The sequence below is a fragment of the Gobio gobio genome (assembly GCF_949357685.1).
Source record: "Gobio gobio genome assembly, chromosome: 1".
NCBI lineage: Eukaryota > Metazoa > Chordata > Actinopteri > Cypriniformes > Gobionidae > Gobio > Gobio gobio.
The window spans coordinates 81,370,438-81,378,492 of record NC_137097.1 but is presented as its reverse complement, the minus strand read 5'-3'; positions in this window follow the sequence as shown (position 1 = coordinate 81,378,492).

The following is an 8,055-nucleotide window of genomic DNA, read 5'->3' as shown; positions in this document are numbered from 1 at the left end:
CTATAAAGCATTTGATACGGTGAGCCATGATATTATTTTCAAAGTTATCAAATTGTTAGGTTTTGGAGATGTATTTTTGAAAGCAGTTAAAACATTGTACAATGGATGTAATAGTTCTGTCAAACTTGCTTATGATACTTCACAAAGGTTTGATATTCATCGTGGCATTAGGCAAGGGTGCCCTCTCTCTCCTTTTTTATTTGTATTGTTCACCCAGATTTTGGCAATGCATGTATAAATACATCCGTATAATGGTATCTCAGCTTTAGGTGTAGAATTTAAACTTATCAAGTTTGCTGATGACACTGAGAAACAAATTTGATACCCAAAATAAGTAGATATATTGAGACATTCACTGCTGTGTCAGGCCTTAAAATGAATTGTGATAAATCTTTATTGTTTCCCCTTAAAGACGGCTCCTCAGAAATAGAAAACACGTTAAACATAAATTAACATATCTAGGTGTAATAATTTGTACATATGAAAAACATTTAACAGTCAGTTAAACTTTGAACCAATTATTGAGAAAAAATTATAATTTTTGGTTAATGAGGGATATATCAATAATTGGGAGTGTATTATTGTCAAAGACGGATGGTATATCTAGATCTGTATCATTAGATGTGCCTCCTAAGGTGATTAAGGAGTTAGATAAGATACTTTATGACTTTATATGGAGAAAAAAGCCACATTATTTAAAAGAGGTAATATGTAATACGTATGTGTAATGCGTTACAGTGATACGGCACCATGAATGAATGAATGAATGAATGAAGCGTTTATATAGTGCTTTACTATGTTCTACTGTACACCCGAGGTCTGTCCTCACCCACCACTGATGACACCAGCCACAGTGATACAGCACCTGTGCGTCACTAGCCATAGGTGAGAAGAGCGAGAGATAGAGCCGGTTTAGTGGACGGGGATTATTAGAAGGCCAGGATTGATGAAGGCCAATTGAGGGTGTTGGGGTAACAGCTTAGGACCCAGGACCAGTAGTGAAAAATGAAGACCAAGAGTCAGGAGTTAGATTAATTTAAGAAAAATTTACTGAACAATAGTTTGCAGTTTCATCAGCAGAAGCCAGCTTCAAGTCTCTCAAGGAGTTCGTAGGCCGCACTCCCTCTAACAGTCTCCCTGCCTCCACCTAACGTACATACAATTTCTGAACAGTTATACTGTTTTCAAGGTCTAGCCACGTCATTACTGCCATGTGGAATGATTCTGATTGGCAGAGAAAATGCACAGTCACAGTAAATTTCCACACAAGGATAGATAGCAGAGCATATCACTAAAATGGGTAGACTAGTTGTCGCCCCATGACTAGATTTAGATCACAATGACCCAGGAGGTCCTAGAAAGGCGTCTTCAGGTCTGGTGTCATGTGCAGAAAACGTCCATCTTCAATATTAGGCCTGCACAGATCATGCAACGCACACACACAAAGCTCCCTAGATCACAGCTCTCCCAAGGTTGGAGAGTCTTAACTACATATCAACAAAACACTTACCCAAAACATGCTGATACTAGGTGCTTCTCTCTCAGTAAGAGGTACAGACAATAGTACAGTTGTATTCATACAATTCTTTAGGGTTTCAGTAAAAGGAAAATAAAAATGAAATAAAATAAAATGAAAGACAAATCCATATTTCATCTCTGGAAGCCGGGCTAAATGAGCAATCACTGTTACTGCATTCCTGTCGAGTTGGAGGTGTGTGATGCCTCTAAAATCCAAACACACGACAACATGTTGAAATCAAGTGTTTTTGCGAAACACCACACACAACCAGGACAGACCCTCAGAGGACCAAATACAAACTTTAAAAATTAGAAAGGAAGAAACAATCATGGGTCCTATTGATACAAGCAAACTCATAACTGGAAAGAATCATTAAAATCATAATTATATAGGAGGATGAATATTGATTAAGGCTTTGATTATACATTTAAGTAGGATATATACAATTATATTGAAGCGGTAGTGGATTTCAGAATCCACCTTTCAAGGGGATCTGGCCAGGACAAACAGTCCTGCTCTTTATGAGGAGTGCCATGGGATTTTTATGACCACAGAGAGTCAGGACCTAGGTTAGCTTCTCATCTGAAGAATGGTGCCTGTTGTGCACCACATGCATCAGACCTTCAGCCAACGGTCCATGGGCTAAGACTAGGGAAAACTGGACTGCCGCTGGAAGAGGTGTTAGTGAAGCCAGCAGGGGGCGCTGCTCACCCTGTGGTCTGTGTGGTCTTTCCCTGAGTAACTGCTTAGCACATGAAGATCAACTACTTATCGTGATTTCAGACTGTGCATGGATCCTCATGTGTTTCTTCTGGTGACTTTCAATCGCGAAACTCTTTCCGCACTGATCGCACCAGTGGTGTGCGGTGGTGTTTTAAAATGAGGAGGCAAAGTCCTCACAATTTTTATATACATCAAATGTTAATTTATGTCCATTACACTTAATAAACATTACATAAAAAGAGACCAAATACAGTTCTATTCTGTATTTTTACACTATGTAATGTTCTATTCATTAAAACCAAGTATGCATTTCATCAAGTTCATATTTTTACATTTATTCCAAAATAATAACTAAAGGCAGTACCAATTTAAACAATATATTGTTGGGGAGAACAGTTCAGGACCCAGGGACCAGATATGTTTGAAAGAAGACCAGGAGTCAAGATGTTCAATCAAATGGAGAGAATTTACTAAAGAATAGTTTGCAGTTTCATCGGTAGAGCCAGCGACAGAGTCTCTCGAGGAGGCCAGACTCGACCTTACACAACATTTGATTACATCATTGCCAACAGGTGGACTACTTCTGATTGGCAAAGAACACATATAGTCTAAGCAATTTCCCACACATGAATAGATAGGAGAGCATGTCACCATTAGTCAAAACAGTCGTCGCACAATTCCAAGATTTAGACCGGTGGTGACCTAGGGAAGGAGTACAAATAATATTCACTTTATTCCCTAGAGCAGGGGTCTCCAATCTCGGTCCTGGATGGCCACTGTCCTACAGAGTTTAGCTCCAACCCCAAATAAACACACCTGACCCAGCTAAACAGTGTCTTACAAGGCATTAGCTGTTCAAATAAACACACCTGACCAAGCTAAACAGTGTCTTACAAGGCATTACCTGTTCAAATAAACACACCTGACCAAGCTAGTGATAATCATATTGTCTGAACCAGATATTAATATACAGATTTTCTCCTCATTGTTGTCACTACTAGAGCAAGCTCCTGATTGGTTAACGTGGCGCGAATATTCGGCAAAGTTCAGATTTTTCAACTTGAAAAATTCAAAACGCTCAATTCGCATAATTCACGCCGCCTCATTCGCGCGGATCGCGCCGCAGAATGCCATTTTGTGTCTCTGCATTAACTTAACATGTAAATCACTCACGTGAATCGCGTCCGGTGTGAACGCACCATTACAGTCATAAAACTGACTGTAAAGTGTTCATCTAGGTGTCAGGTATGATGCACAACTTTTGATATTTAATCAAATAAACTGTCAAATCATATGAAAATATGGATATGCATTATTTCACTAGTAGTATACTGTTTGGGCTCATACACAAAATATGCTAGATTTAAATGTGTCATAGCTGATAGAACACTGATGAGAATATTGCTTGAGAATATATTTCCAGAGATAATATTAGAGATTATATTTACACCAAATTATTATTATATATGCGTTGCTATTGACAACGCAGTGTTTCCCACACATAGACTAATTCGTGGCGGTGCGCCACCAGTGTTTCCCACACATAGATTAATTCGTCGCGGTGCGCCACAGAATCAACACGGCCGCCACATATTGCGTGTCGTTCTTCTTTTAAAATTTTTTTTTTTACCCTATTTAAAACACGCAGTGTATTCGTTCAGCTGCACTTTCTTTCCCTGCTCTCCCTCCGTCTCTATGTCACTCACGTGCGTCTCTCGCTCTCAAACGCCAATCCTGCTTTTGTCATGAAGCAAAATCTAAGCTTTTACATTTTTTTAAAAGTTTTAATACGGAATTCAAACAATAAATAGCGTTTTGGCGCTAATGTGGCATAACAGTTAAAGCCAGAGGCGACATGCACTCATCTCCCGGAGGTACGGCGCGCACGGTCACATGGTTCACGGAGCTCTCTATACTTCTAGCGCTGGGTCAATACATTTGAATGGATAGACGACAGTTTCACTATTCAGATATTTGCAGCAAGTTTTGGTAAACAGTACAGCATAGTGTGCATTGCTTATTACGTCAACCACATTTACAGTATAATTTTATTATGGAGAGTGATGGAGATCCAACATCTTGACATTAATGTTAATGTTTTTCTTGTATTTAGCCCTCAGGTATTCCTCACTTATTGGTTACACTTGTACTCATTGGTGGTCAAATGTGACCAAACACCTTAACTATTTTTCAATTAAATAAATGTTCTATATTTTAGTTTAATAATATTTATTGAATATTTTGAGGAGATCTTTTGGTACTAAATAGGCCTATTATTTGTGCAATAATTATGGTCCATTAATGACCATTTAATGAATTAAATAAAAATAAATACTTCTAATATATATATTTTTATTTATATTACAATTAGTGTAGTAATTAATGTTAAAATGGAGAAATCCAATGCAAATTAGAGTCATTATGTGTCTGGAAAAATAATTAATTTCATTTGTAATGCCATGGTTTACCCACTATAGGTGTCTGTATGGCTCTTTAATCCATATACATGTATCTAGTCTAGTTGCTCAAAGTATTGCAGATCATAACTGCTTACTTATTTTTAGGTTTTGTATTTGAATACATTTAGACATGATCAAACAATAGATTTCTTTAAATGTTTGTCTATAGTTTGAAATAGTGATAAAAAGGCAAACTTATTTTTCCTTATATGTACAGTAGGCTATATACATATGAATTGATACTGAATCAAGAAATAAATCGATATTTCTGCCAATCACCAACCCCAAATACCCCACCCTAATCCCCACCCGCCCGCCGCTGCCCGCCCACCACCACAAATTGGTTTCTTATCTGTGGGAAACACTGCAACGGCCATTATAAGGAAGGAAATCCCAAAGAATAGAATCTATCTTAAAAAAAATGGGGGCTTGGGTGTCACTGTCACTGTCTACATAAACCAAAACTGTAGCTACAACCTGTCCACATACAAAACATGAACAGCAGTTACAACAAACGTTAGACACTTTATTTCCACTTTTCTAATATTTTCCTCATTTTTATTGAAAATAAACGCCTTTACGATCTGATATGTGAGCGAGTTCGGCAAAAGGCGGTTTCGAACCGCAGGTTGAATTGCGTCAAAACATCGTGCCAAGCACTTTACCCCTACACTATCACAACTGACAGACCTGTTCCTAGGTTTCCAGAATGAACCTACGCTTGGAATTGAAAAGCTTACCGTTACTTGTGGTCTGATGGATGGGCTCTCCCGTGTTTAATGCAAGTTTTTAAAAGTCCTTTATATAGAATTTTGCATCGCTGCTGTTTATCTATCACACAACTGCAAATTATAGGCTAAGACTGAATAGGTAAACACACTTCATGAACACGCATGAGACAGCCTGACACCTAATTGCCTAACACAGCTGTCAATCAAACTCATCAAGCATTATGCAAAAACCAGAGACTGTAAAAAAAACACATTTTATTTATTTCAGTATTTGAGATATAATAATTTTGTAATTACATTAAAATAATTTAAACAACTGTTATTTAACAAATATTATTATATTTGTTTAATAAACTGGAGAGGCCTAGTCATCATAGTGGGCGGCAGGCCCGCCCGCTGGCTACGCCCCTGATGAATATACAAACTCAATCAATGTTGTTGATCTGAAAATTTATTCAGCCTTGTCCCCGTTATGATTGAATCACTGGACCGGATACCGTGTCTCTGTCCCCCCTGTCTTGTGTCTCTGTCCCCCCTGTCTTGTGTCTCTGTCCCCCGTCTTGTGTCTCTGTCCCCACTGTCTTGTGTCTCTGTCCCCACTGTCTTGTGTCTCTGTCCCCACTGTCTTGTCTCTCTGTCCCCCCTGTCTTGTCTCTCTGTCCCCCCTGTCTTGTCTCTCTGTCCCCCCTCTATTGTGTCTCTGTCCCCCCTGTCTTGTGTCTCTGTCCCCACTGTCTTGTGTCTCTGTCCCCACTGTCTTGTGTATCTGTCCCCCTGTCTTGTGTCTCTGTCCCCCTGTCTTGTGTCTCTGTCCCCACTGTCTTGTGTCTCTGTCCCCCCTGTGTTGTCTCTCTGTCCCCCCTCTCTTGTGTCTCTGTCCCCCCTGTCTTGTGTCTCTGTCCCCACTGTCTTGTGTCTCTGTCCCCCTGTCTTGTGTCTCTGTCCCCCTGTCTTGTGTTTCTGTCCCCACTGTCTTGTGTCTCTGTCCCCACTGTCTTGTCTCTCTGTCCACCCTGTCTTGTGTCTCTGTCCCCACTGTCTTGTCTCTCTGTCCCCCCTCTCTTGTGTCTCTGTCCCCACTGTCTTGTGTCTCTGTCCCCACTGTCTTGTGTCTCTGTCCCCACTGTCTTGTGTCTCTGTCCCCCTGTCTTGTGTCTCTGTCCCCACTGTCTTGTCTCTCTGTCCACCCTGTCTTGTCTCTGCCCCCCCCGTCTTGTGTCTCTGTCCCCACTGTCTTGTCTCTCTGTCCACCCTGTCTTGTGTCTCTGTCCCCACTGTCTTGTGTCTCTGTCCCCACTGTCTTGTGTCTATGTCCCCCTGTCTTGTCTCTCTGTCCACCCTGTCTTGTCTCTCTGTCCACCCTGTCTTGTGTCTCTGTCCCCACTGTCTTGTGTCTCTGTCCCCACTGTCTTGTCTCTCTGTCCCCCTGTCTTGTGTCTCTGTCCCCCCTGTCTTGTGTCTCTGTCCCCACTGTCTTGTGTCTCTGTCCCCCCTGTGTTGTCTCTCTGTCCCCCCTCTCTTGTGTCTCTGTCCCCCCTCTCTTGTGTCTCTGTCCCCCCTGTCTTGTGTCTCTGTCCCCCCTGTCTTGTGTCTCTGTCCCCACTGTCTTGTGTCTCTGTCCCCCTGTCTTGTGTCTCTGTCCCCACTGTCTTGTGTCTCTGTCCCCACTGTCTTGTGTCTCTGTCCCCACTGTCTTGTGTCTATGTCCCCCTGTCTTGTCTCTCTGTCCACCCTGTCTTGTATCTCTGTCCCCGTCTTGTGTCTCTGTCCCCCCTGTCTTGTGTCTCTGCCCCCCCTGTCTTGTCTCCTTCCACCCTGTCTTGTGTCTCTGTCCCCACTGTCTTGTCTCTCTGTCCACCCTGTCTTGTGTCTCTGTCCCCCTGTCTTGTGTCTCTGTCCACCCTGTCTTGTGTCTCTGTCCCCCTGTCTTGTGTCTCTGTCCACCCTGTCTTGTGTCTCTGCCCCCCTGTCTTGTGTCTCTGTCCACCCTGTCTTGTGTCTCTGTCCCCGTCTTGTGTCTCTGTCCCCCCTGTCTTGTGTCTCTGTCCCCACTGTCTTGTGTCTCTGTCCCCCCTGTCTTGTGTCTCTGTCCCCACTGTCTTGTCTCTCTGTCCACCCTGTCTTGTGTCTCTGTCCCCACTGTCTTGTCTCTCTGTCCACCCTGTCTTGTGTCTCTATCCCCCTGTCTTGTGTCTCTGTCCCCCTGTCTTGTGTCTCTGTCCCCCTGTCTTGTGTCTCTGTCCCCCGGTCATGTGTCTCTGTCCACCCTGTCTTGTGTCTCTATCCACCCTGTCTTGTGTCTCTGTCCCCCTGTCTTGTGTCTCTGTCCCCCGGTCATGTGTCTCTGTCCCCACTGTCTTGTCTCTCTGTCCACCCTGTCTTGTGTCTCTGTCCCCCTGTCTTGTGTCTCTGTCCCCCTGTCTTGTGTCTCTGTCCCCCGGTCATGTGTCTCTGTCCCCACTGTCTTGTCTCTCTGTCCACCCTGTCTTGTGTCTCTATCCCCCTGTCTTGTGTCTCTGTCCCCCTGTCTTGTGTCTCTGTCCCCCTGTCTTGTGTCTCTGTCCACCCTGTCTTGTGTCTCTGTCCCCCCCTGTCTTGTGTCTCTGTCCCTACTGTCTTGTGT